Below are 26542 nucleotides of genomic sequence, written 5' to 3'. Positions count from 1 at the left end.
GATGATGTTGGGGCAGCTGGCAAAAGCTGTGGAACAGATAATAAATCCCCAAGAAGGATTTATTCCATGCCACTGAGTCAGAGGTCTGGGATGCGACTGTGAGACCTCTGGCTGGCAGAACTGGTTTTTGAGGAAAAAGCTGGGGTCCTGCATGCAGAATCACCCACATGAGGCTGCTTCTTCAAGCCTCCTGTCCTTTGGCATCACCAGTCTCCTATGAAGACGAAGAGAGAGTACTGAGAAGAAGAGTTAAAGGGAGGCTACCATCTAGGAAGCAGAACTGGCCGATGACTTTCTGGAACTTTCCAGAGACCAAGATGAGCTAGAAGTCACCTTAAGATCTGCTTCTGACTCTAAGTTAAGCCTATGAAATACAGTGACTTAGATTCTCAGTGCAGAGACAGGCCCTGGGGTGAGACAGGCAGGAATGGGGAAAGCCGTGACCCACTTGCCTTCCGCCTGCCTCAGCTTCCCCAGGTTCCCCTGCTCACCCTGGTTAGGACAATTCGTGGACAACCTCTCCCTGTTAACCTCAGCCACGAGGCAGAGGTGGGCTCCGAGCTGAGGAGGCACCTTTTCCCTGCTTTCCGTGGATCCGGCGCCCCAGGGCCAGACTGTGGAAGCCCCAGGGCCTGGCATGGAGCACAGGAGGGAGGCAGGGCGGGGGCGAGGGGATGAACTCATCCTTTCCTTCTTGCAGACTGTTCTGATCGTAAAACTCCAGACGCTGAGCAAATGGCCTCAGGTATATGCTCGCCAGTTTCGCTGGGTTACTAGTCAGGAAGGCAAGAGGCTGACCTGGTTTCGGTAGAGCAGCCCTACTCTTGTGGGCCTGCCTCTCGGCCTCTCTCCTCCCCTCCCTTCCCTTCTCTTCTCTGGAGAGGCTAGTTCTTTATCAAAGCCCAGAAAAGCAAAAAGGTTGCTTAGGGGTGTCCTAGGACAAGTCTCTTCTCTAGGGAGAGAAACAAACAAAACAAACAACAACAACAAAAAACCATAGTCCACCATTATCTAAGTCTTAGACCTATCCCAGCCTTGCTGTGTCCTTTCTACCTCACTACCAAGCCCTGGGGGTCCAGAAAGTCTCCCCCATGGTACAACTGGGGGACTAAAGCTGGGAACAGCCATGACGAAGCAGCTAATGGAGACTATAGGGGTAGCCCCGAGACTTACCTTTGTACCAAAGAAAAGGGCCAGCCCTCTCCATCCTTGAGGAGCCCCTTTAAGCAATTAACCCCCTTGAGATATTAGCACCTCAAAGAACTAGAATTCTCACCAGTTCATCACGTGAGGAAACCCACAAGAGGAAGGGAACAGATATACAGTCAGAGGCCTCATTCTGGTTTCTGAACTCCCAGCCTCATCCCTGTCCCTTGGTGTCTTCTGGAACAGCATGGAAAAAACAGAGGTAGGGTGCTGTGGGAGGCTGTGGGTCACTGTGGGGGGCTTTGAGGGACTGTGGGGGCTTTGAAAGGCTGTGGAAGGCTTTGGGAGGCTGTAGGAAGTTTTGGGGGCTGTGGGAGACTTGGGGAGCTGTGGGGGGCTGTAGGGAGTTGTGGAGGCTGTGGGGGGGGCTTTGGGAGGCTATAGGGAGTTTTGGAGGTTGTGGAAGCTGTGGGAGCTGTGGGGAATTGTGGGGGGCTGTGGGCTGGTTTGAGGGAACAGAAAGGTAAAGGGTTGCTTTTAGCATTCTCGTCACCCTGCCTCCCATATAAAGGCTGAGGCAGTGTCCTGGCAATGGGGTGGAAAGGACCTGGCAGGTCATTTGGGTGTTGTGGGTACCAGGTCTGTCTGTCTGGGGACTGCCTGGCCCTGGGTATCGCAGCTATACTGCCTTGCTTCCTACAGCTGCTGCCCCCAAGTTTATCGTAGACATTCTAGAGCTGCTGGAGAGAACACTTTCCTAATCAGAGGTTGGAGAGCCTTCCAATGGCCCCTCTATGTCAAGTCAGTATTGTGGGAAGGACCCTTATACTCTGGAGGTGGGGGAGGGGGCTAAGTTGCCACCATATTGGTCTTATTGCTGGTAGTCTCTGGAACTCTTAGCACACAGCTGCTTCCTTCAGGAAGACAGGGTCAGGAAAGGAAAGCAATTTAACAACTGAGGGTTGAGTCCTAACTGGCTCTTAGTAGCTCTGCAGTCCTGGATGAGTTGCCTGCTTCTATGAGGGTTTGTTTCTGGCTGTTGTGGCATTGCCAGGGAGGCGGGATGAGATGGTCCACTGAGGAATAGTGATGGAGAACCTAGCAGGCCCTCAATGGTGGCGGCTGATGACATTGAAGGTGTCTAGGAAGTCCTAACAGCACAATCGTCAGGTCCTGAATCCGCCTTTCTGTCTGTCACCTTCTCAGGCCATGGGGTCAGACTCTGACTTCCCTCCCTCTCCTGGTCAGGGTGGGTGAGAGGAAAAGGGAGTCCCTCCCCCCAGTGCTCTAATCCTGGTCCCTGGAACCTGGGAGGGGCACTCCCTGGTGAAGTCATGATTTGATTCCTGGGTATCGATAGAATGTGATCGTTTACCATAAAAAGGAACAGTACAGGCGGGGAGACTGCTCGGCCTCTAACGCTGCTGTGCGGGTGTGGTGTGTTAAGATGGGCAACACACCAGACAGGCATGGCAGCCACCTGCAATTCCAGGCAACCTGACTAGCTAGAGCAGCTAGCATCAGCAGACTCGGAGTTCAGCAAGAGACGGTGTCTCACTAAAGAAAGTAGAGAGCAATGGAGGAAAACACCCAAATTCAACTTCTGGCCTCCACATGCATCCTCACTTACGTGAAAACATGCATGCATACAGGCACATATACCACACATGCACACATACACACACAAAACAGAACAGAACAAAAATCAGGAAATCAGAACAAAATAGTAACACATCCCATGGCAGCCTGGGAACTGGCTAAGGTGTGGGCACAACTCCAACCTGTAGAAACCGTACCCACAGAACTCAGTGCAGGGGTTACCTGAGCAATGGGAAGTGGGGAAGCTTATAGGGGAGTAGAGATACTCAGCCTCTTGTTTGGTGGCAGGCCCATGGCTATTTCCGCTTGGTAGAGCCAATCAATGTGTACACGTGATCATAGAGTTCCGCTACTATGAGACCTTAATAAAACTAGCGGGAAAGACCTTCTGGTTGGTAAGATGTGATTTCCAATGCGACCCGTGGGCCTGGCTACATCCAGGGGCAAAACTCTCTCTCAGGAACCTGGAAGAAGTGTGCAGTCCTTAAGCAAGTTATTAAGTAGCTGGGAAACGGGGAATTTGAAGAAGTCAGTTTGGGAACATCTCAGAGGTGCTGGTCTTAAACAGGCTGTAGGTGAACCGACTCAGACTCAGTGCACTTACCTCAGCCTCCTTTTCTTCCTGACTCCCCCTGCCCTTATCCCCATCTGACAGCCTCACTCCAGGTTCTACCTGGGGAAAGTTCTGTCTTTTATAAAACTATCAAAAAGTCCTCCAGTGGTGGTGCAAGCCTTCAATGCCAGCACTCAGGAGGCAAAGACAGGCGGATCTCTGTGAGTTTGAGGCCAGCCTGGTCTATGGAGGGAGTTCACTCCATAAATAATCACATCATTGTTTTTGGTTGGTTGGTTTTGTTGCTGTTATTGGTGGTGGTGGTGGTGTCTTCCCCTTCTCCTGGCATGATGGGAACAATCTCGGCCATGCTTGGGAAACAGTAGACTCTCTCCTCCTTTTGCTTCTGGAAATTTCTGCAGGTTATAAAGGCAAGGCTAACCTTTTTTTTTTTTTCAGCCTCATCAGCCAGCTGCTGCCAACCCCATCCTATCCTGTCCCTTCTGCCTTCCCTGCTTCTATGACAACACCATCCAGTGGCTGTCACTCTGCAGTGTGGGGTGTACTACACTGAGGACAGATGACTTCACCTGCTCTGGTGACTTCTTTCTTCCATTCCCTCTTTCCTCTCTCCAGCACTCCAGGGGCCTGGGAACAGGGGTGTGATATTTGGTCCGTGTTTTCAAATGAATATTTACTCCTGGATACTGGTTACTTCTGCTGTGAAGGGGAAGCCAGCTCAGACAGTTCAAGCCTGGCTACTGTGCTGAGCCGCCCACCTGAAAGGCATGGAACAGGCCGGCTAGACTTGACAGCCCTGGACTCAGGATGAAGAACCGGAGTCTCTAGATCATTCACCTCCTCTCTCTTGCTGGTTCACTCTCTGCTTTTCATCCCCTGGTCTCTCTGCTACTCAGTCTCTGCTTGCTCTCTCTCTCTCCTGTCTTTCTGTTCTCTGCATAGCCACCCATGGGTGCACACACATGAACACATACACGAATACACACACATGAACACATACATGAACACATACACACAAACACACATGAATACATACACACGAACACATACACATGAACACACATTAACATATACATATTAAAACACACATGAAAACATACACATGAACACACATGAATACACACACGAGCACATTCATATTCTCTCTCTCTCTCTCTCTCTCTCTCTCTCTCTCTCTCTCTCTCTCTCTCTCTCTCTCTCTCTCCAGAAGCCAGGAAATAAGAACCAAACAATAAAACCCTCAGCCAATGGACATCCCCGGGCTGAGCAAGCTGGGGCCTTCTAAGCACAACCTATTATTTTGTAAGGTATTTCCAGTTATGTGTACATTGCCTTTCGACTAACCCTGTCCTCACAGGGTCCAGTACTGGCCAGGTCCGAGGATAGGGTTAGGAATGGGTCAAGGCTGGAGAGGGACGATTAACTCTCCTCCAGCTCTTGCCCAGAAGACCCCAGCACCTAGATGAACTCCAACAGAGCCTTGTCTTCCCCCACTTCCATGGCCACCAGCCTGCGAGGCTGGGGGCTGGGGGCTGAGGGCTGAGGCGAAGTCCTGGTCAGCATCAACCTTGCCGAATCCCCTGCCCTAACCTGAGCTCACATCAAAAGACCTTGGCTCTCAGATGTGAGGCTCTAGCCTATAAATCCAGAGAATCTGGCCCTCCCGCTAATGAGCTGTCCGGGCTGGCTGGAGCGGGACCTGAGATCCTGTTTCATTCTGCGGCAGTCTGAGTGAGGGGTCCTGGGGACCTTGAGACCCAGACTGCCCATCCCCCACCAGGACCCTACTTGGTGGGCCGAGGCCTTCTATGCTCAGTAAATCCTGGGGTCGGAGCCACGGAGGGCTTAAGGAGCTACTTTTTGTTCTCTGTGCTCCTGCCCCGAGGGGCCCCAAGGGGCTGCTCCTGGGCCTGCTGCTGGCCCCACAGGAATTTTAACCACTAACATCTGGCCCCCGGAAGAGCACATGTCCTCACCTCCTTTGATTGCCCTCACACAGGGGTCTTTTTCCATTTTAATTTGAGGTGACCTCTGACCTGTATTCTCATTCCCATAGATTCCAGATATTTCCTGTACCCTCATATAACCTTCCAAGTCAGTCCCCACCTGACCATAGCCCCTGCTGAGGAGTCCTTGCCTGCCTCCAATTGCAGCTGAGCTAAGCTACCAGCCTCCCACTATTCCCAGGGGCCATCGATGCCTGGATAACTGCCAAATATCTCCCTGGGTCCTGGCTCTTTTGGCACACCCTAGGGACTGCGACAGCAGCTACTTGGATGCCAATCCTCCACACCTTGAAGGTTTACAGTAAGACAGCAATAGACATGTTGGTAAGTGTGACTCCGTGTCAGGGAGTCTGGCGACTCAAGAATAACAGATGCCAGAACTGGGAGACAGCCTAGTTGGTAGGACCTGAACTGGATCCCTCAAACCCAACCCTGCCACTAAAAAGAAAAAAAAAAAAAGTCAAGAACAGACATGTAATTTTAGTGTTGTAGAGGTACAGACAGGTGGATCCCCAGGGGCTGGCTCTACTCTACACCTGGTGAGTTCATGGCCAGTAAGAGAACCTGTCACAAACACACAAACACACATGCACACACAATACCACACAAACAAACAGCAAAATACCCTAAGGTCTCGTACACGCCCACACACGGATAACAGCTGCCAGTTGACAGATGAAGGAGAACACACACACACACACACACACACACAGCTGCCAACTGACAGATGAGGAGCCTCCCTAGAGAAGAAGAGACAGTGGTGTGCAGCCAGCTGTGAAACAGACACAAGCAAAGCCCCCAGCCCCCAGCCCCCAGCCAGCGCCCAAGTGAGGGATTTTCGGAGCTGTGGAGTCTCCATCTGGGTGGCGAGCCTCAGTTTGAGCCGCATATCTCAGCAATATGACCAAAGGATCCCAGCGAAAGCCACAGAAGACAAAGAAGTGGCCATCAGGAAGGGGACCGGAAGGGACACCAGACCCTCAGCTCTCCCCTTTGATGACACTGGATGGTGTCCTTCTTGGAGGTCCCTGCTGGGTGTCCATCACTGGACTAACCTGGGCTGCTCATGGGCTACCAAAGACATCAAGTCTTAGTCTCCACCGGTGATAGGCTAAGAGACCAGCAGAATCCAGAGCCATAAGTAAGACAGCCCCACCACTGAAACTGGAGCCAAAAAAAAAAAAAAGGAGAAGGAGGCTGGGAAAGCTCCTGAGGTAGGGAATTTACAGCAAGGCTTGCTTGCACGAAGATCTCAGATCAGTCACATACCCACAAGGCACAGGGCCATCCATCATCAGTCACATACCCACAAGGCACAGGGGCCATCATCAGTCACATACCCACAAGGCACAGGGTCATCATCAGTCACATACCCACAAGGCACAGGGCCATCAGACACATACCCACTAGGCAAAGGGCCATCAGACACATACCCACAAGGGACTGGGCCAGGGCCCAGCAGTCATTATTTCAGTGCGACCGATCCCAAGAAGGGCCTACAGTCCTCCAGAGCCATAAGCTCCACTCCCCACACCCCAGACCTGAGGTTAAATGGCACTATGGGATAGTTTCTCACTCCTGAACCCCCAAGCCTGCCAGCGGCAGCCTTCCGGTTTAGTATGACCACATGACTCCCTAGTCAAGCCCTTCCCTGCCTTCTTGTCATGTGTGACTCACACCAAACTTCCTACCCAGCTAACCATAATGATGTCATTTTTACTCTCAGTTACTCTTCAGCAAATCCCCTCGTTTCTTCCGATCCATCATCCACGGAAGAGCCGGCAAGGATCTCTGGGGGGCGAAGCATCCGGGGCCGCCTACAGTGAGGAAACAGGCTCCAAGTGGGGCAGCAACTCCTCTAGGTCAGAGGCTGAATTCATTTAGTACTCAGCTGAGAGTTCAGGGGGACTGATCTGCTCTGCTGGTCCCTTTTAGCTCCAGACGCTGGGTTTCAGAAATCCCAGGGGTTGCCTCTAGGACACCAAGGCGTCAGGGCAGCAGGAGGTCCGGGGATTGCCCCAGCCATTCTGTGGTGCTTTGGCTATGAAATGTCTCCGATAAACTTATGTTTTAAAACTTTCATCTTGTGGTGCTGTCGTGGAAGGTTTTGGAACCTTTAGCAAGTGGAGCCTTGCTGAAGGAAGTGGCTGAATCTTAAGGTTCCATAGCCTTCCCCACTTCCGGGTCACTGACCGCTTCCTGACTCGGAGACCACGTGACCAGCCGCGTCACTCCGTCCTCACCAGGTTAGCTGTATCCATTTCTAAACTGTAAGCCAAGATAACCCCTTCCTTCCTTAAGTTGCTTCTGGTGGAGGTATTTGGTCATAGCAATGCGAAACGTAACCAACACGCCCTCCTTGCCACCTTTTGGCTCTTCCTCGGGGCGATATGGAGCCTGGGGCAAAATGGGGAAGAGGATAGAAGGAGAGCACATAGTGGTGAGCCAGGAAATGGATTGAGATGCAGACTCGGAGATCTATCTGGAAAGGTGATCTCTGGGGATGGGGCATCCTCGATTGTCGGACCCTGGATCCAGCAAAGACACATGGAAGACCAAGCCCTCAAGGTTTTGGATTTAGAGAAAATGTTTCCGGAACAGTGGGTTTCTAACTATGGCAGTACTCCGACAGTATCCACACCACCCAAGAATTGTATTGTGAGAACTGCAATATTCAGGACTGAGGAGAGGGCTCAGTCAGTAAGAAGACTGGATTATTAGATCCACAGAACCCACTTCTTTATTTTATGCTGATCTTGGTGTGGTTCACTTGCAATCCCAAGGCTGGGGAGACAGACACAGGTGGGTATCTGGAGCTTTCTGGCCAGCAAGGCTAGCCTACTCAATGAGCTCCGGGTCAAGGAGAAACCCTGCCTCAAAAACCAAGGTGGATAGTGTGGGCAACACACACTCAAACACACACACAAAACACAAAGGATTGTAGAAATGGCCCAGTGTGTAATACCATATGATGCACAAGCCTGAAGATCCCATTGCAGAGAAAACATAAAACCTGAGTGTAGCCATACACATGCCTGTGATCCCAGTCTTGTGTGGGGCAGAGATAGGAGCATCACTGGGGCTTGCTTTGGCCCACAGACTAGCTCCAGGTTCAGTGGGAGACTCTTATCTCAAGGTAATAAAATGGCATTCCACATTCTCCTCTGGCCCCCAGAGATACAGTTCAGCTGGTAGAGTGCTTGCTTGCCTAGCACACAGATTCTATCACAGCAGCTACATGAACTGGATATGGTGGCATCCACCAGTAATCCCAGCGCTCAGAATGTAGAAGCAGGAGGACCACAAGTTCAAATAACGGACATCCTCTTCAGAATAAAATCCTGTTTATTTGCATACAAATCCTGTTCCCCAACCCCAAACCAGCCAAAGTAGGATACTTAGGAGCCTTGTGAACCACTCAGCATTTCTAACACATGCTCAAATTTGAATGTCACTGTCATGGTCAGTGTTTCTATTGCTTTGATGAAACATCACGACCGACACAACTTGGGGAGGAAAGGTTTTAACTGATTTACACTTTACATTGTAGTCCATCACTGTAGGAAGTCAGGATAGGAACTCAAACAGGGCAGGAAGCTGGAGGCAGGAGCTGATGCAGAGGCCATGGAGGGTGCTGCTGACTAACTTGCTCCCCATGGCTTGCTCAGCCTGCTTTATTAAAGAACCCAGGATCAACCAGCCCAGATATGGTACCACCTACAATGGGCTGGGCCCTCCCCCACCAACCACTGATTAAGAGAATGCCTTGCAGGCTTACCTACCATCTGATGTTATAGAGGCATTTTCTGAATTGAGGCTCCCTCCTCTCAGACTTTAGCTTGTGTCAAGCTGACATAAGACTTTCCAGAACAGCCACCTTCATAATGGATGGCTGAGCATTTGGTAGCACTTAGACCTAGTCAGTCAGCCCCTTGCCAATCCTGGCCCTTAGGGGTCCCCCAGTTCTTCTGTAGACCTGCTTATGCACACTGTGGTCCCCTCCTGGCTATAGCAGAGTTGGACTGTATAGGCAGAATATTCCAGAAGCACCTGGAATGAATGACATGGTTGGAGAGGAGCTGTGGAAGCAGACGTGATCCCAACATCATCTGTGTGCCTACCATACTTCCTTTGTCTATACAAATGGGATTCTGCCTCAGTTTCCCTGCCTTACGCTCTAGCTTGTCATTAGTCTTTGGACTCTGCCTTGGGCCTCCACACACTCACCTGAGTCCATGCTATCCCTTATCCCGGACTCTTCCCAGATCTCACTCCCATGCCCTAGCTTCTGGCTGAGGGGGTGTCGAAAGCCATGGTTGTGCTGCCCGGGGTCTCCATTGTCATGTGTGCAAGCTGTCTACTGGATGAGGACAACTGGAGAAGAATAAAGTCTAGATCGCATTCCACTCACCCACATCCCAGAGTGCCAAGGGGCATTCACTCAGTGGGCACCGTTTCCTAATTTGCATATATGCATTATATGGGCTCAAGCTTGAATATCACGGCCCTCTTCCTTCAGGTTCCTTTGTCTTTAATCTGGACTTCCTCCTGCTTGCCCCAGTCTACACTGGCTGGGCCTCCCGAGTCTCTCCCATCTACCCACACAGCCTGGACATAAACTTCTTAGCCTCTTTGCTGGATCGAATACTCCATTTTTCTCTCCATATCCCTCCCCATGGACTCTCCTGTGACATTTAAGATGACATCATACCAGTGAACAAATAGCTTGGTTGATGGAAGTTTGAGGTCATTTTATTACAGCATTTCCTAAGACATCCGTTCAGGGACACATCTGCCAGGCTGCTGGACAGGCGTCCCTTATATGGCCCACCTGAGGCTCAGTCCCTTGTAACCCATGCCCATGAGCAGCCTTGGGTTCCACTGCCCCGGGGCAGCACTTCAGAGACTCCAAGATCATGTCTACATCTCCTTCTGTTCCCATTGTTCTGGTTCCCTTACATACTCCGTGGTGCCTCTGTCTCTCCAGCAAGTGGCTCAAATTTAGGTGTGCAATCGATTTTTTCCAGACAACCAAACATACCCCCAGAAGGTACCTAGCTTTTCTATTGTAACCATTTGGGATTAGGCAAAATCCTTCTCAAACATGATATATTCCCCTTCCCCTCCTAGGATAAGTAGGAACAGACACGGCCTTTTCTTGTGGCCTCTAGATACCAATTATTTTTTTTTTGGAACCACAGTAAAGTGCTTTTAATAACCCAAGTAATTACACAATCATTGTAGGGAAAAAATATAAAACAGATCAATGAAAGGAAAGAGCAGAGTCACCTGAGCTCCTACTATCCGGGGCAATGACTAATGACTTTCTATTGTATAACCTTTCAGGATTGTTCTTCCTTCTCCTTCTCCTTCTCCTCTTTTTCCCCCTCCTCCTCAAGTCCCAATACATACAGATGTACATTTCAGGGTATTCAGTTTTCTTGATTTAATGATTGCTTAGACTCCCAAATGCCCATATTAGCAGGCAGTCTTGTTCATCTGTACTCCTTAGTCCTTACCTCCCTACTGTGGTTTGATCATGAAATGTCTCTCCTGGGCTCAGGTATGCACCCCTGGTATTATTGTTTGGGGAGGTTGTAGAGATTTTAGAAGCTGGGATCTAACTGGAAGAAGTGGATCACTGTGGGGGTGAGGGGTGGGGAGACTTGGAGTTCTTGGCTGGACCAGCAGCTTCCAGCTGGTATCTTTGTTTCCTGATCCACCAAGATGTGAGCAAGCAGCCTCAAGCTCCTGCCATCACCATAGACAGGAGCTGGTCCCACGACCTTGCCTCCCATACCATCAGGGACTGTAGCCTTTCAAACCGTAAGCCAAGACAACTCCTTCCTCAGGTTGCCTCTTTCAAGTATTTTATCACAGGGATGAGAATTATAATTTAGATGTCCCTCCCAAGGAAATCAGAGTATACTGGGTCCTAGCAGAAATTCTGATTGCAAATAGCAATTGGAGAGAAGATGAGTTAGAGCCTCTGTGCTTATACGTTTTGCTAGTTAGGAGTGAAGGACCGGTTCGTCAATAACTGATGTGGCCAATCATGTCTAGTCCCTTTCCAGCCTGATGCTGCAGGCTAATGTCTGTGTTTCTTTCATTGATCCTTGGAGTCAGTGGGTTTGGAGTCAGTTATTCCCACTGGCTCACTGTGGGAATAACTAGGGAGTTATGAATGGACTGAACCTTGCTGCCTTGGCTCACCACTAAAGAAATGAATTAAAACAAAGCCAGGGCTTCTCAAGACAGGGGGCAGCCTTTTTTTTTTTTTTAGATTTATATTTTTTGAGGGGAGATGGTTCCTGCAGAAGCCTGAAGTGGGTGTTTGAACCAGAGTTACAGGCTGTTGTGAGCCACCCAACGTGGGTGCTGGGAAACAAACTTAAGTCCTTTGGACCTAGGAAGATAGAATTGCTCTAACTACTGAGCCATCTCTCCAGTCGGACTTTGGTGACTCTGACATACAGTCAATGCAGATAAGAACTGGTCCAAGTACAACAGGTGTCCTGGACCTTCCTTTATCCCAGGGCCCTTGTCTTACATTTCTGTATCTGTGTTTAGGTAACTTGTTCCCATCACCTATCAGTTGCTATATCCAGCTCCAGCGCTACCCCTCTTGCCATATGGTAGGAATCTCCCTCCCCACCACATAGATTGCTACCTCTCCTGGCCTTGACGGTGTCCTCTCTCCCCTGAGACCCAGGCCTGACATGTACTGGGTGAGTGACTGTCCCTGCTGACCCTGGCTTGGACAGTGCCCCTCACCTCACACTGGACATTAGAACATGCTGTCGCCACGCCCACGCTGGCGGCCTCTGCTCCTTCACTCACTCAACGCTGGCCCAGATGCTGTGTTCTCCCTTCTCTCCAGATCCCTGTACTACTGGAGAAGTGTCCTTGATTGACCCTCCCCCCACCTCTAGCCCCATGAAGCCCAGCTATGTGTAAACAAAGTGCTACAATTGTGGATAGACCTTGAAAACGTTACACCAAGGGAAAGAAGCTAGACGCAAAAGGTCATAAGTTCCGTATTTATGTGAGATGTGCAGAACCAGCAAATCCATAGGGACAGAAAGCAGATTAGTGTTTACCTCCAGCTGTGGAGAGGGGGAGGTGGAGGCTCTGCCATTTGGTATGGGGCTCTTTGAGGGGAGGATGAAAAATTCAGACCTGGATAGTGGTGGTTATACAACCTGTAACTATACTAAAATCATGTAATTGTATGCTTTCAAATGGTGAGTTTGGTGGTATTTGAATTATGTCATAATTAAAAAGAAATATTGGTTGACGAATTCCCCCTGCCCCCGCCTTCTGCACTCTCTTCTCAAACTTTGAACTTTTTTTTTCCCCTTATACCAAAGAACCACCTGGAATACTTGCTGGAAGTGTGGTTCCTGAACCTCCCTTTAGCTGCTTCAGAACCAGTGGCGGGCGTAGCCCAGGAATCTGCCTTTCGTTACTCTCTTCTAAGTAAGGCTTCCCTGTAGCCCCAAGGCTCGGGTGAGAGAATTTTCTGAGCAAACCTCAGAACCTCAAAAGACAAATAAAATTCTTTAACCTATTATTTCAGGGGGGGAAATGCCGAAGCTTTCAAACACAACCGAAACTTTGTTTTTCGTCTGCTTCTTATTAAAAACAGACGGGAACCTACAGAAAGCCCGTCAGGGGTAGGTAATGAAGTGAGCATGATCACAGTAAAAGACAGAATGGAAAAACTGCCTCGCCTGCAGCAAACCACAGAGAAATTGTCTCCTCCAGTGCTCAACAGAGCCATTCAGAGCAAAATACCTCGGCGGCCGCAAGAGAACTTCATTTGGGGAAGGGGAACTAAAATGGGTAAGTCAAGCTCACTGCCCCCTTGTGCAAATGTGGGCTTGCAGACACCCACTCCCACGGACTCAGAATTCTAACCTTTGCTGCACACTGCCTGATTAGGGCTTTCTTTGGCGTTACCAGGAAGCCAAGCTGTAAATCGGCGTTAGAATCTGATCAAAAGCGATGTCTGCATGCAATTATTTTGTTTTGAGACCAGAGCTCAGAGGCACCGGCTTTAAAGTACTGGCATGGTCACGTGAGGGGCTCTCACATACATACACATGCATGACTTTGGTCCCCGACAAAGAGACAATACAAAGGCCTGGGTTTCCTCATTGTTGTTTCTTTGTTTCCAGGGTGGTGTCTGACCCTTTCAGCAGGAGTGACCCTCTCCTCCATTTCCCTGGCCCTTCCTCACCCCAATACAAGAGGAAGTCTCACTAATAGCCCCTTGCCCCCAAAGTAGCAGTTAGTGAAATCTGAGAACAGATATCCCTTGCTTAACAGAAATTCACTGAGCAAAAGTCTAAATTGAATAAGGGGTAAATGAAAGGAAATACCATTGGCGAAGCCTGTCTACTGAGTTCTGAGTACCACTCTGGGCAAGTTCGTGGAGGAGAAGATGACACCAGAACCCCCACATGGAGGCGTCATGGGGCCTACGCTATAGCAGGGAGTCCGAGGTTCCCAGTGGTCACAAGGTGAGAAAGCAACTCTGTCAAGGCGCAGCATCCAGCTCCAAAGACACCTAATAGATCTTAACTCTCCTGAGGCTCAGCAGTGAGCTGGGAAGCACCTCAACCCCCACCTCACTCTCTGTCCCCAAACAGCCTGCCGGCTACCAGAATGCACAGATTCGCAGTCTAGCTGGGAGGGTTAAATGACATCATTAGTGTGCCTTAGAGCAGTAATTGGCACTAGTGGAGGGCTAAGAACCATTGTCCCACAATAGGGATTGGTTCCATTGGCACTTACATTCCCGTCACTGTGTCAACCCTCCCACTGTAGGAAAAAGAGGATATAGGTGTGCAGGGGTCAGGGGTCAGGGGATGAACGGATCACTTGGCAGGTTAAAGAGAGCACACAGCAAGACCGGGCACTAAGTTACGTATCTCTGTGAGTCTCGGCATTCCCATCTGTAAAAAGTAAGTATAATGTGTTGGGGCCTGCGAGATGGATGGCTCAGCAGGCAGAGGAGCTTGCTGACAACTCTAAAGACCCGAGTTTGAATCCCCCGGACCCATGTGGTGGTAGGAGAGAACCAGCTCTTGATGTTTTCCCTCTGATCTCCGCATGTGTGCAGTGTTTGTGCTCGAAGGCACACAATAAATAAGTAAATGCAATTTAAGCATTTTCAAATAAAATAAATATATGTTGCAGTGTTTGGGAAAGGGACGTGAGAGAGAAATAGAAGTTCTGGGCTCTAGGTCCACAACAAGTCTGTGATGTCGTGGCTGGTTGGCGAAGGCCACTGCCATCTGTGATACATGTGCATGGGCAGCTCGGTCCAGGAGATGATGCCAAGTCCAGCGAGCCCCCGACACGAGGCGTTAAGACCCAACTGTTAATCTGGGAACAGGAATGCCAACAATGGCGCAGCATAGTGATGGCAAGCGTGGCACCTGGAGTCAGAGACTGTGATCAAGATTCACTTTTTCCTGCCTCCATGGGCTCTAGTCAGATAGTGTCTCTCTGTCACTATCTGGGAACCTGGCTCCTCCCTGCTTCCGTTCCTCACTTCCGATCCCCCTCTGCCTGTCCTTTCCAGAACCCCCCTTCCAGCCTCAGTCATTAACTCTGAGAAGAAAGCCCCACAGGAAAAGAAGCATGACTGGTTCACTAAAGCATCCCGATAGCCCAGTTCAGAACCTGGACCACAAACAACACTGTCGGCATCTGCCAAGGGGACGAAGGAATGAATGAATGAACATCTCAGACTCCACATCATGGCTTGCTTCTCTTTATCCTTCTGGAAGCCATGTCTCCTTATTAGATATTCCTCTCACCCTCTCACTTACTTCTTTATGATGTCCAGGGGACAGACAGACACCGCCAGCCTTGTTCCCCTGCCTGCCACCACAACAGTGTAATATCTACATTCTAGAGGCCTGTGGTGACGCTCAGTAAGCAAGTCTATCTGTGCCGTTTTCCCAGAAACCTGTGCTCAGCCTCACATCTCTGTCACCCTGAGGTAATGCTGACAAAACTTCAAACTTTCTCATTGCAGTGATGTCAATCGTGGTGATTTGTGCTCAGCGTTCCTTGACTGTTTTCAAAGCACCAGGAACCACAGCTCCACGGCAAACAAAGATGACAAACGTCTTCTGTGTCCTGATTGCTCCGCCAACAGACTGTGCCCCACTTTCTCCCTTTCTGCTCAGGCCTCCCATTTCTAGAGACATAATGGTATTGAGATTAGGTCACTTGATAACCCCACAATGGCCTCTAAGTATTTCTTCAGATGAAAGACTCACACCATCCCTTCCTTTAAACCAAAAGCTAGACATAATTCAGCTTCATGAGGAAGGCGTGTCGAAAGCTGAGACAGGCTGAAGGCCAGTTTCTCCCCTCAACAGCCACAGCATGAGTGCCAACAGAAAGTTCCCAAAGACGTTAAAAGTGCTCTGCCTGCAAGCAAACACGTGACCAGAAAGACGTGATTACTGATATGGAGAAGAGTGGTTTGGTTGGTTGGTTGGTTGGTTGGTTGGTTGATTGGTTGGTTGGTTGGTCTTTCCAGACAGGGTTTCTCCGTGTGCCCGTGGCTATCCTGGAACTTACTATGTAGACCAGGCTGGCCTTGATCTGATATACCTCTGCCTCCCAAGTGCTGAGATTAAAGATGTGCACCACCACCGCCGTGTCGGAAAAGAGTTTAAATGGTCTGGATAGAAAGTCAGAGGAGCCACATGTTTCTCTAATCTTGCCTAATCCCGAGCAAGACTGGATTGCAGTTCTGTAAGGTTGCTCTGAATGGGGCACGGCTATCTCATAAGGTATTAGGAAAGAAACCACCTCCCAAGCATCTAAGTGCAGAGGGGAGCAAAGATACAGAAGCAAGTTGTCCAGCAGATACCTAGCTAACCAGAGTTTTGTGTAGATAAAGCAGCATTATCTGTGGGAGAGAGTGCCAGGGAGGACTGGCATCGCTAGTGAGAAGCCAGAGTCTGACTCTCTTGTTAGGATCCAATACAACTATCAGTCCAACACTGAAAAAAGTGCTCACTACTGCAGTGAGTATTCTCTCACGACCTTTGCCTATGAGACCCGATAGAGACAGTGCTTCTGGTCTGTCAATGTGACCCCTTTAAAGGAAATGGGGGGGGTTGCGTGCTCTCTCTCTCTTGTGGTGGTCAAGAGATCGGACTGCTGGTTTCATTCAAAACCCACCACCACCCTACACACACACACACACACACACACACACACACACACACGGCAGACCAGAAGACCACAGAAGCTTTTTCCCTTGCTGTATATCCATGAGTGTTTTCCTAATAAATCCTTGAATGTGGTTAGGATTCAGTGCTCACCACCACTGCCTGGGTTCAACTCCCCATTAGGGAATCAATAGCCTAACCTCTGACCTCCAGAGAGAGAGAGGGTGAGAGAAAGAGGGGGGGATATAACTGCTCCCTTTCCTTTAAAGGGGTCACGTGGATAGACCAAAGTCATGAGCAGAGCAAATATCCACTACAATGTGTCATTTTCACAGTTCGTAAAGGCTGGTCACGCACGCCTTTAATCCCAGCACTCGGGAGGCAGAGGCAGGCGGATCGCTGTGATTTGGAGGCCAGCCTGGTCTACAGAGTGAGTTCCAGGCCTGGCTCCTCAGCTACAAAGAAACCCTGTCTGGGGAAAAAAAAAAGAATTTCCATCAGGGGGCTGGAGAGATGGTTTGGTAGTTTAAGAGCGCTTGGTGCTCTTACAGAGGACCCTATTTTAGTTGCCAGTACCCAGCTGATGGGAGGGTCTCAGAGTAGGCTATAACTGTAACTCTAGCTCTTCGGGATCCCATGTTCCCATCTGCACCCTGTAATCTGCATGTGCAAACACACACAACCAAGATAGTTCAGTAGATAAAGGCCCCTGCCACCAGGCCTGATGACCCGAGTTCAATCCCTGAAATATACATGGTGGAAGGAGAGAAGAGAGCAGTTGTCATCCGACCTCCACACATGAGACGTGACATGCACATGTGTGTATATGAACATGCCCACATCCTCAATAAAAAATTCAATACATAAACAAATAAATGTTAAAAAAGAGAACTACATGAAGTGTAGTCTCCCTGTGCTCTCAGCGTGGAGCAACAAAGCTCAGAAGATAGCACATCTGCCGACAGCATGGCCTACTGAATATTGTCATGCCACTGTCGAAACCTATTGCTTGGCGGGGGTGGGGGTATTCTTAAAGTCTTACAATTGACCTGGTCACCCCAGAGCGCTAGCCGAGCTCTACTGCCATACAGATGTCCTTGTGCATGCTTACACATCTGCATCCCCGGGATTAAGGAGTAAGGGCGACTCCCAAATCTTGTGATGTAAGAAAACACATTTAAAAGGGCTGCAGCCACCATAAACAGGGGTGCCACTCGTGAATCAGGCAGCACTAGGAAGGGCTGGAAGACGCTGACTCCGCCCCTTACAGATGGCTTTGAGGGGGTTGCTTCAGTGAAGGAAGTGGCACAGCTGTGGAGGACAAAGGGTGACAGCTAGAGTTAGGAGTGGCATCTAAGGCTGTGGCTGGGTTACCGTGGTTTGTAATAAAACTCTAATAGGGAGTTGCTTTGTATGCGTGAGCATAAAAAGTGGTTTCTCATGTGTGTGTGTTTTTGTGGGTATATGTGTGTGTGTGAGTATGTATGTTGCATGTATTATGTGTGTATGTATGTATGTGTGTATATGAATGTGTGTGTATGTGTGATGAATGTGTGTATGTATGTGTGTGTATGTATTTGTGTATGTGTGTGTGTATTTATGGGTGTATTATGGACGTGGGCGTGGAGGCTGAGGGTAAATATCAAGTGTCTTTCTCAATTACTCTCTACCTTGTATTTTTTACACAAGGTCTCTCGGGGAACTTAGAACTCATTTATTGGCCTAGGCTAGGCTGGCCAGCCACTGAGTTTCAGGGATCAACCTGTCTCTTATTCCCCAACAGGGGTTGCAGACACATGACACCTCACCTAGCTTTTACATGAGCTCCCGGAATCCAAACTTAAGTCCTCGTCCTGGTAATGCAAGCATTTTACCTACTGAGCCCTCTCCCAGCTCAGCACTAAAGAACTTTCAATTAAGTTCTAGAGGTTGTTTCTTTAGGACCCAATGCCATCGCTCACTTCACAGACTACAGTCTCACATAAACATAACCGGATGTGACTCATTTTACCTCCATATTTGCTTCCCTTTGGTTGTCTGGAACAAACCTTGCAATATCTCTGAGGTATGCATACATGCATAACGTGGGAGAGACTGGGTGATATTGTCTGTCTGTTTACAAAAGTCTGGCCAGACAAAGCTCTGGGAAAGCAAGGAGCACTCCTGCAGCAGAGGAGCTAGAGCTACAGCTCTGTGGGTCAAGTGCTCACTGTGCAAGCATGAGGACCTGAATTCGAAAGCCCAGCCTCCACGTAAAAGCTGGGAGAGGGGCCGGCGAGATGGTGTCATGGGTAAAGGGGCTTGCCACAAAAGAGTCCAACAACCTGAGTTCAGTCCCCAGGGCCAACATGATGGAAGGCGAGAACTGACTCCCACGAGTTGTCTTCTGACCTCCGTGTGCATCTGTGGCAGGTGCTCCCCCAATAAATAAACAAACGAATACATAAATAAATAATCAAAGTACACCATGAGGCTGTGATCCCAATACTGGCAAGGAGACAAGTGGATACCAGGGACTCACAGGCTAACTTTCTAGGAAGAAAGAAAGGAAAGGAGGGAAGGACGGTGGGAGGGAGGAAGGGAGGGAAGGAGGGAGGGAGGAAGGGAGGGAGGGAGGGAGTCTGGTTGTTCAGGATGAGGAAGAGGATTGGTGGGATGGGAGAATGGGGACAAGAGAGGGGGATGGGGGTGCCGATATGACCAAAGCATGCCATATACATTAAGTAGATGAAAATGTCCTAACCAAACCTATTATTTTATATAATTAGTACATAGTAATATTTTTACAGACATAAGAAAATAATAATGCTGATTGAATATCTGGGCAAAGTCTTACAGAGCTCAAACCTCTGAGCTATTTTTATGGTAATGTATTCAGAAGAACTAAAGAGGAAATGGCCAAGAATCGCTTATGAGAGAGGCACTAAAGAACGATGGGTATTCAAAGGAACTTACTCTGCTTTAGGTTGCTAGGAAAACAGCAATACCTGTGGGTGGGTAACATACATTTGACATACAATTCTGTTGGCTGGAGGGTCAGAAACCTTATGGCACTGTTCTCCCTGGCTTCGTCATAGCACCAGGCAGAAGCAGATGGGGAGCTACGCGGGTACAGGTACCAGAAAGTGAACAGAGGCACCCCAGCTTGATTTACAGCGACTCACTCTCCCGGGAACTAATCCAGTCCTGACACCTCACCTCCTCCCCGAAGACAGCACTGCAGAGTCCCGTGGCTGGAGTCCACAGAGGTAGTTTCCTTTTGTCAGACTCTACCTCTTAAAACCCGCACACTGGGGACGGGGACAAGCTGGCAGCTATTCAGTATGCTGGCCACAGGCCTGATGCTTCAGGGCTGCTGGGGCTCAACCTGGCCTAAAGAGGAGCTGTGGCTTTGCACCTTCCCTTCCTCGAGTCCGTGAGACTGGCTTGAATACAGCATCCAAAGTCGTGTCTTCGCTCACAGGGTGGCATTATTAATATGTATTTCTCAGTGTTTCTTCTGATGTTTACATTTTCTACACATGATATGCGTAGGTCTTCTAGACCTCAAGTTAAGATTTTCAAAAGTTGTGTCTAGATGGCCGATTTGTGTGGTTGTTGTTTTTCTTTGCCTCTAGAAAAAAACAATTCCCTATTTTAGACTGAAAATCAATAGGGTACGAGGCTTACTTGAAAGGCCTCTCATTGCCTTGTAGCCATTTTTGATGGGAGACATATGGTCCCTTAAGTGAGGGGACACTGGTGGAGTTAATTTGATTTATTCCTGGTGTGTTTCCTGAAGCATATGGAGAAGACTCGGGCTGTGAGTGTCTAGAGGGGTGTGTGATGTGGAAAACTCGGGAGCCGAGGTTCATTTGGTGCTCATAGCTGACTTTTCGAGGGTTGCCTGGCAGATCCGGATGTAAACCTCAGCTGCACGGGGGCAGAGTTAAACTCTGGACATGTGGAGGCCAGAGACTGGGCTGAGAGAAGTCGCTAATTGGCAAATGAATACCCCACAGACCACCCTGTCACTTCCTTCTTGCTGGCAAGTTCTGCCATCTGGGCGAACGGGCCTGTCTTGATCATGGACACACCACTGGGCATAGGCTGCCCTGAGTTGCCGGGAGTTCCAAATCCCACAGAAACGTGCAAAGCTTGCTGGAGCACCGAGCACACAGAATCCAGACTGCAGGGACTGCTGGCTATGTTTTAGATCCCAACGTTTCTTTTCTTCCTGTTTTAGGTGACTTATCTGAAAATAAGGTTGATTTAAAAAGACAAAAGCACTTGCTTCCATAGTCTGAGTGGCGTGTGCTGAATAACTGGGAGAAAGACTGATAACCAATCCTCTCACTCTGTGTGGAGTGGTGTATTTGGCCGGTGTTTAGTTACCATAAGAAAATATTTGGGGTTGGAAGCCTTATTGATAAGAAGATAATTTTATTAAGTGTTTGATTATGTAGACCAAAAGTTCCCGACTGGACAGTTCTGTTGATTCAGATCTTGATGGGCAAGTTCCTCTTGTCTGGAGCCCCATGTTATGAACGCGTCATGGAGGACTGTGTACATGAAACAACCATAGAGTGAGACGGGAAGACAGAGAGTGGAAAGGACAAAGTTTGGTATCTGTGGTATCTATCTATCTATCTATCTATCTATCTATCTATCTATCTATCTATCATCTATCCATCTATCATCTATCTATCATCTATCCATCTATCATCTATTTATCCATCTATCCATCTATCTTTCCATGTATGTATGTATGTATGTATGTATGTATGTATCTATCTATCTATCTATCTATCCATGTATGTATGTATGTATGTATGTATGTATCTATCTATCTATCTCACTTTTGTGTATATTGTTGTTTTTGAAACAGGGTTCACATAACCCAAGGTAGCATTGAACCTGCTATATAGTAGATGAATGAGACAGCCTTGAACTTCTGATCCTCCTGTCTCTACCTCATGAGTGTTAGAATTACAGGCATGAACCCCACAGTTCATGCAGGGCTGGGAGTAAACTCAGGGCTTCATACATTCTCCAAGCAATTTGCCTACTGAGGTATATCCCCAGCCCACAACCCTCTCTCCTGACAACTGAATGTCCTGTGAGAACTACATTAATCTCTTCCAAAGACAGCACCGGGTTTGCGTAATTACCCTGTACTCGGCCCTCTTGAAGCTCCAGTTGCTTCTTGAAATTGCCATGCTGGGTCACATGGCATTTTTCCTTTAAAAAGAACATTTTCATTTGATTTCTTATTTAATTTTATTTTATGTGTATGGGTGTTTTATCTACAGTTATGTCTGTGTACCACATGCAGTGGTATCTAAAGACACCAAAAGAATATTTTTTAAACAGGGTTTCTTTGTGTAGCCCTGGCTGTCTTGGAACTCACTCTGTAGACCAGGTTGGCTTCAAACTCACAAAGATACACCTGCCTCTGCCTCCCAAGTGCTGGTATTAAAGGCGTGTACCACCACTACCCAGTTTGAAGAAGATGTTTGATACCCTTGGTACTTGAGTTGTTAGCTATCTTATAGGCACTTGGAATTGAACCTGGTCCTCTGGAAAAGCAATCGGTGCTCTTAACCATTGAACCATCTCTCTAGATGGTGGTATGCCTATGGTTAGCTTGTTGAGGAACAGCCAAACTCGTTTCTATAGCAACTATACCATTTCACATTTCCCACCAACTCCCAGTATTCCACTGGCCACAAACTCACCAATTCTTTTTATTAAAAAGGAGCAACACCCACCCCTACAAATGCCCCTCGACCGAAGAATGGATAAAGAAGATGTGGTACATTTGCACAATGGAGTAAAACACAGTGGTAAAAAAATGGCACCTTGAAATTTGCAGGCAAATGGATGAAGCTAGAAAACATCGTATTGAGTGAGGTAACCCAGACCCAGAAAGACAAATACCATATGTACTCACTCATAAGTGGCTTTTAGACATAAAGCAAAGGAAAACAAGTTTACAATTCACATCCAGAGAACCTAGACAACAAAGAGGACCCTAAGAGAGACGTACATGGATCTAATCTACATGTGAAGTAGAAAAAGACAAGATCTCTGAGTAAATTGGGAGCGTGGGGGATCATGGGAGAGGGTAGAAGGGGAGCAGGAAGGGAGGGAGGAGAGTAGGGAAAAATATATAGCTCAATAAAAACAATTTAAAAAGACAATCTTTAGTTGTAAATATAAAACTAGAGTGAAATGATCTATTAATAAACAAACCATTAGTAAGATTTTTTTAAAAAGTTACAAATAAAAAATTGTATACTATATTTTTAAAAAGCAGCAGCCACCCCCAATGAAGTGAGGTGCAAGCCCACTGTGAGTCTGATTTGTTTTTCCCTGATGACTTCTAAGGTTGAGCATCCTTTCACTTGCCTGTGGTCCCCTCTGCATCTTCTTTGGAGAAATGCCTACTCAAGGCCTTTGACCACTTTTGAACAGAGGCATTTGTTTTTGCGGATGAGCTGTATGAGACCTGTATGTATTCCATATATTAATCCCTATCTCATGAGATTTGTAAGCATCTTCATCCACCCTGGGGGTCATCCTCCCACTTTTAAACAGTGTCCTTCACACAGTCTCCCTGCCCTGTATATACGCCTCCCCAGCTCACACATGCAAGTGTTTGCTTTGGAGTAAGTTTTCTCGAGCAGCATGTGAAAGGCAGACTCCTGCTTTTTGCTTTGTTAAGATTTCTTTTATTTTATCTGTATGGGTGTTTTTGCCATGTGGGCTTACGTGTGCCTCGTAGGTGTTTATTGCTCTCAGAGGTCAGAAGAGGCATCGGATCCCCTGGAATTAGAGACACAGACAGTTGTGACCTATAATGGTGCTAGAAATTGAACCCAGATCCTCTGCAAGCAGCAAATGCTTTTAGCCACTGAGCTCTCTCTCCAGCCCCAGGTTTCTGGTTTTTACATGTTTTTGTTTTCCAGGAAATGTAGTTACACTTTAGATGTCATCCCCAAACCCCTACCTGCTCTCAAGAGGCAGAGCCGCAGCAGTTCTGTGTCCATTCAGCTCTTTTCTCACACCTATTTGCAAAACTCTCACCAAATAGTATTGTTGGAACTGTATTATCCTGAGTCTTGGGGGCACAGTGGCTGCAATAGACAAGGTCTTTAACCTATCCGGAATTGCATTCACTACCAGCAGGAGTACTGGGCTACGCAAGAGGGTCAAGGGTCAAAGTTGTTTGTTTGTTTTAGTGACACCTACGCTTCTGCCATTGTGGGCAGACGTGGCGGTAGACCCAGGAAAGAATGTGGCAAAAGAGATTACATTCTCAAGGGGGTAATAATGGAGCACACTTGAGCGCCAGTGAAAATGATTGAGAAGGAAGGGGGCAAATCAAGTGATGGAAAAGAGAGGAGACAATCGCGGGATTGGGTCATGGTCCTCAGCAAGGACACAGGAGATGGAGTAAATGTTCTTTGTAAGGACCAGGGAGGCAAGAATGGGGAGAAATTAAGGCTGGCGCAGATACTGTAAGTGATGGAGAGTTGGTATCGTGAACTATTCACAGATAGCTAGTTGTCTGTGAACTATTTTTGTTTAGCTTAAGTGTTAACAAGGTTAAGAACTGGCTATGATGGGTTAGCAGGGGGAGGAGGGGCATGGGAGATGTGAGGGGTATAGTGAGGCAGTATAAAATAATCACCGTGGGAAAAAAGGAAATCATACTAGGGAGGATTTTAGGATTACCGGGTTGCATCACGTGATCGTTTGAGGTTTGTGATCACAAACTTAACATGAAAATTACCACCAGAAAAAGTGTGTGCACATGTGTGCATGCATGGTGTGTGTGTATGTGTGTGTGTGTGTGTGTGTGTGTGTGTGTGTGTGTGTAAATTTGCTTTGCTTTTTCTCTGGGTGTGCACGCAGACCCTACCACACAGAGGCGGTGAGATTTGGTAAAGTCTCTTTAAAGATAGAATCAATTAAAATAAAAACACTCTTAACTTTGACCCAGTCAGCCTACTCCCTGCAGCTCTTGCTTCAAAGTAGCTTTACCAACTCGTACTTCCCAACAGAATATGAGGGTACTGCCTGCATCTTCAGCAGCCCTGACCTGGGAAAAATTTCCTAGTTTGTATTTCTGATAGATTTAAGTACGGCTTCTCATAGCTTAGACTCACAGTCCCTTTAATTTGGGGGGACATTATATCCTTTCAAAAGTTTTGTGAGTACTTAGGTGTCGAACTGAGTTTTTTTTTTAATAACCTTTGCCTCGTTTCTTGTGTGTTGTTTAGGTTTTGTGTTTTGTTGTTTTATGCTTTTCAAAGTCTGTATGTCTTGCTATGAAAGCCCAAGGTAGCCTCAAACTCAAATCCTCCTGCTCCTGCCTCTCCGCTGCACCCACTTTTGTGCCTTTTGGTGAATTTGTTGATCTCTCCCTTAGAAGATGTTGTAGTAGGTGTCATATTTCACAATTAGTAATTATAAAAAGTATTTCTTCTAATACCTTGGAGTTTTTAGTTTAAGTTTTAAATATAACAGCACATCCAGGACATTGAATTTGGAACGCTCACTTCCACAAACAACCTCCATGTTGTCCCTCTCAAGTCTCACCCACCTTTCCTCCCTTCTTTCCTACCTCAATGCCTTATGTTATGGTCATTTTTAAATATCAACTTGCCACAGACCACACTCACCCAGGAAGAGAGCACCAGCTGAGGAATCAGTGGTATGTAGGCATGTCTGCAGGGACGAGGAGGGTTGTCTTGTCTGCCAATTATAGCCCACTGTGGGCTGGACCATTCCCTAGGCAGGGGTCATGAACTATGTAAGACAGGAGAAAACATTTCTGGTGGGAATGCAAGCTGGTACAACCCCTTTGGATGTCAGTATAGTGATTTATCAGAAAATTAGGAAACAACCTTCCTCAAGACCCAATAATACGACTTTGGGGTATATATCCAAAGGATGCTCAATTGTGCCACAAGGACACATGTTCAACTATGTTCAAAGCAGCTTTGTTTGTCATAGTCAGAACCTGGAAATAATGTTAATGCCCCTCAACCAAAGAATGGATAAGGAAAATGTGGTACATTTACACAGTGGAGTACTACACAGAAGAAAAAAATAATGACAGCTTGAATTTTGCAGGAAAATGGATGGAGCTAGAAAACATTATTTTGAGTGAGGTAACCCAGACCCAGAAAGACAATTATCACATGTACTCACTCATAGGTGGGAGCAGAGAAAAATGTAGAGCTCAATAAATATCAATAAAAAATGAAAAAAAAAGGTGAAAACTACACAAAAACAAGCAGGCAGTGAGCAAGGGTGTTCATTTTCTTTTTGCTCTTGACTGTAGCTGTGCTGTGAGTTCCTGCCTGGACAGCCCCTCAGTGACCAAGTGTGATCTGCAAGCCAAATCAACCCCTTCCTCCCCACGTTGCTTTTGATCAGGATGTTTTATTAAGCAACAGAAATGAACCGAGGGCACCACTCAATCCTAACTCCAGCAGCATGGTTCTGTTTTCCATTCCCATCATTTTGTCATCTCAAGAATATTCTATGCACAGAGCCATTAGCATGTGACCTCCAGGGTCAAGTTGTTCCTTAGATCAGTGGTTTGCTTCTCTCAGTTGCTAGGATGTGGAGGCACCATCCTTTAACTGTTTGCTCACTGAAGGATGCCTGGGTTGTAATATCCCAACTTAGGGATATTACTAATGAATTTACTGTAAGCACTGGTATATAAGGGTTTTCACATGAGCATAAATTTCACTTCTCCAAGATAAACATTCAGAAGTACAACACTGGGTCCTGTGGTGGTGTCTTGCTTAGCTCTTTAAAACATTAACAGGTTGCTTCCAAATGACCAGACCTTCTTCTGGTGCGACCTGCAAAATACAGATGACCCGGCTGCTTTACATCCTGCCCAATGTCTGATGCTGCCACCAGGCTTTTCGTTTGTTTGTTGGCCATCTTGACAGGTGTATAGTGTCACAGCTCATGGGATTTTAATTGTCATTTCCCTAATGACTTAA

This window comes from Alexandromys fortis, unplaced genomic scaffold (assembly GCF_014885135.2).
Source record: "Alexandromys fortis isolate MF-2015 unplaced genomic scaffold, M_Fortis_MF-2015_v1.1 scaffold_30, whole genome shotgun sequence".
NCBI classification, from domain to species: Eukaryota; Metazoa; Chordata; class Mammalia; order Rodentia; family Cricetidae; genus Alexandromys; species Alexandromys fortis.
Note: the sequence above shows the minus strand (reverse complement) of the source record.